This window comes from Penaeus chinensis, chromosome 4 (assembly GCF_019202785.1).
Source record: "Penaeus chinensis breed Huanghai No. 1 chromosome 4, ASM1920278v2, whole genome shotgun sequence".
Taxonomy (NCBI): domain Eukaryota; kingdom Metazoa; phylum Arthropoda; class Malacostraca; order Decapoda; family Penaeidae; genus Penaeus; species Penaeus chinensis.
The window spans coordinates 28880450-28890449 of NC_061822.1; positions in this window are offsets into that span (position 1 = coordinate 28880450).

Below are 10000 nucleotides of genomic sequence, written 5' to 3' on the forward strand. Positions count from 1 at the left end.
GAATTATATCGTCAATTGAAATAAGATTATTATCATTTTATCATTATTTCTTGGCTTATGCAAGAAATATTAATAAAGTTATCATTATATTTTTGGGTTAGGAATGAACTTTATATAAGATTAATATCATATTATGTTTACGTATGAAATAAAAAGTTATAAAAGGATTAACATGAATGCAATTTACCCGAAACTTAGAAGACATCAACAAATAAGTTATCTAAATTCACTATTTATATCCATCACCGGAAAAAAAAGATGAAAAAAAAGAAAAAAAAAAAAAAAAGAAAGAAAGAAAGAAAAAAAAGAAAAAAAAAAAGAAAAGAAAGAAAGAAAAAAAAACGTATGTCGAAAATTATCCACAAAATAAATTCACTGCCACATGCCTTCCCTTTCCATCCTAAAATTAACCTCAACAAGAATTATACAAAATTTTCCTAGCCCCCCCCCCCATTATATTCCAGTCACTCTCGAAAAAAAAAATATAATTTCCCAGCATCCAAAATGGGCGAGAGAGGCAACGGCATCACTACAGATTATTCTCCGGAATGGGGTGTGGAGAGGGGGGGGGGGGTGAGGGGGATGAAAGGGGTGGTAGAGTATGTGGGATGTGTAGGGGGGGGGGGGTGGAGATATATGTGGAGGAGAGGGGAGGGGTGATGTGAGAGAGAGAGAGAGAGAGAGAGAGAGAGAGAGAGAGGGGGGGGGGGGGGAGGAAGCAACAGCTGTTAGGCGCAGAATATAATTCATGTGTAGCTAATATCCCAGGGAAAATGTTAGAGTCTGGGGTGTATGCTCGAAGAGGTTCCTCTGTAGGAAATTTAGGATTGGACATCTTGTAGGGGAGGAGGGGGGGGGGGAGATTCTTGGGGGTTCAAGTGAATCTGGATGGAATGGGGGTAGGGAAGGTGGTGTATATATATATTACACACACACACACACACACACACACACACATGTATATATATATATATATATATATATATATATATATTTATACACACACAAACACACACACACACACACATATATACATATACATACACACGCACACAAATATATTCGCACACGGTATACAGAAACCAACATCAATATATCCATATCTATATACATCTATTGACTTCATACGCATCACTTCCTGTACTTCAAACATGAAATCTGTAGAGCAAATGACCTGATATTTGTGTCACTTGCCTCGGTACTTTTCAATGAATATCCTCCGAGGGTGAAAGATACACTGTTTTTCATCTGTGACGAGCAATATCCGATTATCGCTCCGTCTGCGTCTCTCTCTCTCTCTCTCTCTCTCTCTCTCTCTCTCTCTCTCTCTCTATTACTCTCTCTTTCTCTCCTCTCCATTAAATACTGAAAATGAATACAAAAATGGAATAAACAGTCATAACAATAAATTCATAAACAGCAAATTACCGGGGATATTTCTTATTCAAAGTGAATATTAAATTTAAAAACGATAGCTCAATGATTTCTATCATTCGCTTCGATTCTAAAGCTGATTTCCGAACTTTCAGAGAGAGATGTTCTATTTTGACCTTTATGGGTGAGACAGTAATGCAGATAATAATTCGTTTCAAAGTACAGACGCGTACACACACATACACACTCACACACACACACACACACACACACACACACACACGCACACGCACACACACACGCATAAAGAAATCGAGAGGGAGAGACGCAGGTTATAGTAAAGATCATGTGAAGATTATGTAGTAATACTGTCACTTCAAAATGCCATCCGTAGTGAAGAAATAAAAGAAAAGCGAAAAAAAAGAAAAGGCGAGGTAGACGGTCTCGGAATTCTATCCAAAAAGATAGAGAGAGAAAGGAAAAGATTGGAAAAAAAATCTTTACTTAAATTTTGCAATGGCTCACACGCTGTGCAGTCTTCAACAACAAATATTTGCAAGTGTCACCATTTGAGCATTAATTGAAAACCCACGTTTTTTTCCCTCCCTTCCTCACTTTTTGTTTCTCCAAAAAGTGGATTACCAAAAAAAACATTTTGTAAATTAAATTATACTGTCGAGTGTTAACATTTCTTAGGCAAATATTTTTTTTTATTGTTTTTTTAATTATTTTTTTTATGTTTGCTTTTTATTTTTACAGGGCGTAATTTCAATCGCGCTATTCGATGACTTTTGTCAGGATTTTCACATTCATTCAAACATTTTCTTTTCTTTTTCTCTGTGTAGATCCTTTTTATTACTTATTCGTCTATTCCACTTTTGTTATATGCTATCTGGAGGGAGGGATTTTTATGCATGATCTTGCTTTTTATCTTGCAAAACCTAATGTTTTTTTTCTTTATTTATTTGCATGTGTTTGTGTTTGTTTAGTTGTTTGAGTGTGTGTGTGTATGCGTGTTTGTTTATTTGTGTATGTGTGCATGTTTGTTTGTTTGCGTGTGTGTGTGTACGTGTATGTATATGTGTATACGTTTCATTAATATTTTTTTCACTAGTTCACAGCAGAAGCGAAGCAGAAGTCACGTTTCCTGTATCATATCCTGATATGAATGGTATGGTATTAATTAACAAGCTTGCGACAGTGTTTCAAAAGCGCGATTCTCAGTAAACAAACAAACAAAAGATAAAAACTGGTTAATTTGACGCCTTTCGAAAAAAAAAAAACAGGAAATTTTTTTTTATTTGCTTAAGAAATGTTAACACCTGACAGACTATTGTTGAAATGCGATAAATTACCCGTAATACCATTTCTAAATATTAAGGAAATTACTAAACTTTACGTTCTGGTGTAGAACTACTAACTTTATTTTCTATCTGCTGACAAAAATTCTCAATCCTCTTACTTGATTCTTCAGGCCGTTTACATAAGCGATCCGATCTCCCTCTGGATCGAGTTTGACGATATTCATTCCATCTATTGTCTCTCAGATCCCACCGCGTTTATCTGAGTCGACGGGAATTGACGTTAGCGTTTTTGCGCTAAAATTTTCAGAGCTTTGAGCTAGCCGCAGCAAAGAATGTCGGAAGGGGAAATGTTGTTTTCAGAGGAGGAGGATGAGGAAGAAAACGATAATGTCGTGGGGAAGAAGAAGAAGAAGAAGAGGAAGAAGAGGAGAGAGAAGACGGAGGAGAGGGCGTAGCGATGGCGTTAGCGTTTTTGCGCTAAATTCTACAGAGCGTTGACCGAGCCGAAGCGACCATTTAGGAAAACGGGGATAGTTACTGGTTCATTAGACTGTCTTTTTCGTCGCCGTCGGGGAGACATATCAGATCCTATGAGGGAAAGAAAAAAAGCGATTCCATTTCGTCACACATTAACAGTCGGAAACGAAGAAAACGGAAAATGTCGAGCAGAGGAGGGGAAGTAAAACGGGAAATGTCCGGCAGAGGAGGAGGGGAAAGAAAACGGGAAATGTTGTGTGGAGGAGGAGCAGGAAGAAAACGCGAAATGTCATGCGGAAGAGGAGGGGAAAGAAAACGGAAAATGTCGTGTGGAGGAGGAGGGGAAAGAAAACGGGAAATGTCAGGCAGAGGAGGAGGGGAAAGAAAACGGAAAATGTCGTGTGGAGGAGGAGCAGAAAGAAAACGGGAAATGTCGTGCGGAGGAGGAGGGGAAAGAAAACGGAAAATGTCAGGCAGAGGAGGAGGGAAAAGAAAACGGAAAATGTCGTGTGGAGGAGGAGCAGAAAGAAAACGGGAAATGTCGTGCGGAGGAGGAGGGGAAAGAAAACGGGAAATGTCATGCGAAGGAGGAGGGGAAAGAAAACGGAAAATGTCGTGCAGAGGAGGAGCAGGAAGAAAACGGGAAATGTCGTGCGGAGGAGGGGAAAGAAAACGGGAAATGTCGTGCGGAGGAGGAGGGGAAAGAAAACGGGAAATGTCAAGTGGAGGAGGAGGAGGAGGAGGAAGAAAACGGAAAATGTGTATAGGAGGATGGGAAAGAAAACGGGAAATGTGCGGAGAAGGAGAAAGAAAACGAGAAATATCGTGCGGAGGAGGAGGGGAAAGAAAACGGGAAATGTCACGTGGAGGAGGAGGAGGAGGAGGAAGAAAACGGAAAATATGTATAGGAGGATGGGAAAGAAAACGGGAAATGTGCGGAGAAGGAGAAAGAAAACGGGAAATGTCATACGGAGGAGGAAGGTAAAGAAAACGGGAAATGTGCGGAGGAGGAGAAAGAAAACGCGAAATGTCATGCGGAAGAGGAGGGGAAAGAAAACGGAAAATGTCGTGTGGAGGAGGAGGGGAAAGAAAACGGGAAATGTCAGGCAGAGGAGGAGGGGAAAGAAAACGGAAAATGTCGTGTGGAGGAGGAGCAGAAAGAAAACGGGAAATGTCGTGCGGAGGAGGAGGGGAAAGAAAACGGAAAATGTCAGGCAGAGGAGGAGGGAAAAGAAAACGGAAAATGTCGTGTGGAGGAGGAGCAGAAAGAAAACGGGAAATGTCGTGCGGAGGAGGAGGGGAAAGAAAACGGGAAATGTCATGCGAAGGAGGAGGGGAAAGAAAACGGAAAATGTCGTGCAGAGGAGGAGCAGGAAGAAAACGGGAAATGTCGTGCGGAGGAGGGGAAAGAAAACGGGAAATGTCGTGCGGAGGAGGAGGGGAAAGAAAACGGGAAATGTCAAGTGGAGGAGGAGGAGGAGGAGGAAGAAAACGGAAAATGTGTATAGGAGGATGGGAAAGAAAACGGGAAATGTGCGGAGAAGGAGAAAGAAAACGAGAAATATCGTGCGGAGGAGGAGGGGAAAGAAAACGGGAAATGTCACGTGGAGGAGGAGGAGGAGGAGGAAGAAAACGGAAAATATGTATAGGAGGATGGGAAAGAAAACGGGAAATGTGCGGAGAAGGAGAAAGAAAACGGGAAATGTCATACGGAGGAGGAAGGTAAAGAAAACGGGAAATGTGCGGAGGAGGAGAAAGAAAACGGGAAATGTCATACGGAGGAGGAAGGTAAAGAAAACGGGAAATGTGCGGAGGAGGAGGAGGAGGAAGAATAGAAAGAAGACTAGGAAAGGAGTAGGGAAAGGGAAGAAGTCTCATCATCCCATCAAAGTGTACATTTCAACAGGGAAACAAGGAGCGGAAAATGAGTCATATGGTTTTATTTTTTTATTATTTCGTTTATTTTTATCTATTTATATATATTTTTTGCGTTGGAAATGGCAACAATCAAATTGTTTACTTCAACGCTGTGGTACAACACAGGGGCGAATTCCTGTTCCTTGGACCTCAGGGCCAATCGAGGAGAAAATCGTAAATTTCTCGAAAAGTTTAGAAAATAATGCTTTCAGTGAGATGACGTGAGTTTTGAGCTGACATCTGTCCACTGATTTCCTCTTTTTTCCCCCCCTCAAAATTGTTTCAGGAGTTGCAGCCTTGTTTTACTTTCAGGGCGATTTCGCATACATACCTGAAGTGCCTCCTGATTTTTTTTTCTGGGAGGGAAGGAAAATATGACAAACATGTCATGGAAAACTTTATTTTTTTTGAACTAACGAAGTCTCTTTGAAGGTATATTTTACACGAGCCACACACACACATACACGTTCGTCTTTGCACAGTCTACTCTTTAATTTTGTTCTTGTTATTTTATCATAATCTGAGTCTACGTAGTTTTTTTCAACATTAGGTCCATTTCTTTATTCTAAAAGAACCAATATGACGTATTCGTGGCTGTATTTACTGAACTTACATGGAAATACCGTGATCTCTCTTTCTTTTACAAGTCATTGACAAAATATTTAATAGACTGAAATAACATTCATTTCCGGCTCGAAGGGGACAAGCCAAGGTATTGTAGAGGAACAATATCCTCATAATTCAACGTCGACGCCTCGATTATAATGATTAATCGAACTTTAAGGAATCGATTGACAATCTGTTTAATACCACACGCAAGATGCCGGGATTAATGGCCGTTTTCTGGTTCCTCAGTTTACATCCACGCCGTTTCATAGGGCCTGTGATGGTAGAGGAAGCGGAGGCAGACTGATACCTATATATTATATACTGATATATATATATATATATATATATATATATATATATATATATATATATATATGCCAATAAATATCTATCTATCTATCTATCTATCTATCTCTATCTATCTATTTATCTATATATCTGTCTATCTATCTATCTATCTATCTATCTATCTATATGCACACATAAACATACATATTTGTGTGTGTGTCTGTTTATATATATATATATATATATATATATATATATATATATATATATATATATATATATATATAGCTAGATTGATAGATGGATAGATATACACACGACTGCCGCGTTGTTCCAGTATATATATATATATATATATATATATATATATATATATATATATATATATATATATATATATATATGTATGTGTGTGTGTGTGTGTGTGTATATATATTCTTCAAAACTATGATCAAAAGCAGATCGTTTCGGAACTCTGTTTATCTTGTTTTCCCGAAGAAATAAATGAACAAAATTGTTTCAGGAGTTGCATTCTCCATTTTTTTTTCGTTCTTTCGTGACCATTTCGAAGTGCCACCTGTTTTTGGATGTGTGTGTGTGTGTGTGGGGGGGGGGGGGGGTGTATGACAAACTTGTCGGGGAAAGTGTGTTTTTACCGCACTCATGCGTTCCTGTAATTTCAACATTTCTTTTTTTTTTTTTTATGTAAAAGAACCATTACGTCGGATTCGTGTCTTTTTGCCTGTCATGGAAGATATACCTGAGGGGGCAGACAAACAAACAAACAAACAAACACACACACACACACACACACACGTATATATATATATATATATATATATATATATATATATATATATATGTGTGTGTGTGTGTGTGTGTGTGTGTGTGTGTGTGTGTGTGTGTGTGTGTGTGTGTATACATACATATGTATATATGTACATATGTGTATATATGTATATATGTATATATATGTATATATATATATATATATATATATATATATATATATGCACATACTTACATATATATATTTATATATATGTAAATATATGTATATATATATGTACATGTATATGCATATATATTTATATATATGTAAATATATGTATATATATATGTACATGTATATGTATATATATCTATACATACCTATAAATATTTGTATACAAATATATACATATATATATATATATGTATATATAAATATCTAAATATATATATATATATATATCTAAATATATATATATATATATATATATATATATATATATATGAATATGTAAATATATATATACATATATATGAATATAAATATATATACATATGCATATATATATACATATTTAAATATATATATATATATATATATATATATATATATATATTTATATATGTATATATATACTTATATATTTAAATATATATATATATATATAAATATGAATATATATATATATTTATATATTTATATACTTAAATATACATGCATATATATATATAATATAATATATATACACACATATCTATCTATCTATCTATCTATCTATCTGTATATCTATCTATCTATCTATCTATCAATCTATCTATATATATATATATATATATATATATATATATATATATATATATTGACTTCGCGAGTACCTTCCATTATAGTAAAACCCCCAGCTTTACTCAGCACAGCGTGGGAAAGTTAAAATCCTGTCAACACGAAATGTAACAAGAGAAAATCTCGCACAATTCCCTTCATAACAACAGATTCGAGGTACCCAGCTGTGTAAACGGAGATGTTGAGAGTCGATAAGAGTCTTCCTACCGTGGCTTTTCCTCCTATTCTCGCCTCTGAGCTCGGGGGAGTACGCGAGAGTACTCGTGAAAGTCCTTTGTGATAGATTTGTATTGATGGCAAAATTGCGTCGGAAGTGTATCTCCAGAAAGGTTTTTCCTCAAATGTCATGTCATACGAAAGCTAGTTGACAGGTTATCTGTTAAACTTTCTTGGCACTGGGCTCCTCAGTGCCAATATTCTACACTACACTACACTACATTTCACGACACTACACTGCTCTACGTTACCTACACTAGAAAAAGGTCTTGTTTATCTTTTTAACTCGCTTTTTTATTATTTGGTTTGATAAATACACTGGAACAAAATACATCGACACAGACACACACACACACTATAAGTACGTATAAATAGCTCCCACGTGGTTAGCTCCAACGTGGCATGGCCATGCTGGCCCAAGCCAGCCGGAGGCTCCACAGGGCATGCCCCACGCCACCCACCAGTACTTAAGGCTCAGGATGACCCAGGTCAGGAGAGTCCCTTCAGAGTTCCTGCCCTCCGGGCTGACGACCTAGCACTAAGCCTTACCCAGACTTGTATCGTGTGAATGAATATCTGTGTTGCTTATGCTTCTAAATAAAAGAGGTTAGGCCAACCGTCCCTTTCACTACTCCTGCTAAACCATATGTTTAAGGCTTTTAAGAGCCTTTACACACACACACACACACACACACACACACACACACACACACACACATATATATATATATATATATATATATATATATACATATATATACATACACACATATATACATACACACATATATATGTATATATGTATATGCATTTATACACACACACACACACACACACACACACACACACACACACACACACACACACACACACATATATATATATATATATATATATATATATAATATATCCAGCTGGATTCCATCCTCAGGTCTGAAGAGGACCTCCCTTCCCTCTTCAGACCTGAGGATGGAATCCAGGTGGTTTTCGAAACTGTAGTCTCACTTTCAGTAAATCTAGTTTTACGTTGTCGGTAGAGTGCTTTACCATTCATATATATATATATATATATATATATATATATACATACACACACACACACACACACACATCCACACACACACACACACACAAGCACACACACACACGCACATATATATACATATCTATATATATATATACATATATACAATTTTTCCTTTTTCTGTCATTTTCTATTTCTTGATTCATTTCTAGTTAATTATTTTTTACTAACCGCGAGGGAATATTTGATCGAGCAACACTGCAATTGCGAAATCGTAAGCATACATATTGGTGATATCACAAACGACAAATCTGTGGAAATGAAATAGAAATTTAATATCTTTTGGTATTCTTACTTGCCTCTTCAGAATGTATTTTCGAAATTCTTGTAATACGTTGAATATGTTATATATATGTATATATACATATTTATACATATATACACATAAATATGCTTATATATACAAATATATATATACATATATATACGCATATTTACATATATACACATATATATACACAAATATATACATATACATATATATACATATATACACATACATATACATATATGTACATATACATACATTATAATTACCAAAGCCGACAAAGGTAATAACGTAGTTATACTTGATAAATCAGATTATATAAGCAAAGCTCATTCCCTCCTGAACGACGACTCAACGTATCAAAAACTGCGCTCTAACCCTTACCCATCAGTCACGGAATCTTTTCGTAAAAACCTCAGGCGTATTGCTGCTAAATGTCCCGACCCCAAATTTTTCGATCGCTTTAGAACGATTAATCCCTCCATTCCGTATTTTTATGGCCTTCCTAAAACTCACAAACAGGGTGTCCCTCTAAGGCCTATAATTTCATCTTGCAACTCAGTTACCCGTCCTTTAGACTCTTGGCTAGCCAGTGTTCTATCTCCTTTAATGGGATAATTTTATCATAGTCATATCAAATATTCGATGGATTTCATGGATAAGGTTAGAAACTTGCCGACGCACGGTAAGAAATTAGTGAGTTTTGACGTAGATTCCTTGTTCACTAATGTCCCGCTTGACGATGTGCTAGATTTCCTTGAACGAAAACTTTATTCATCTCATGAGAAGATCCCTATCCCGGTCAATTGCTTTATCGAGCTCATCCGTTTGTGTGTCACGAATAATGTCTT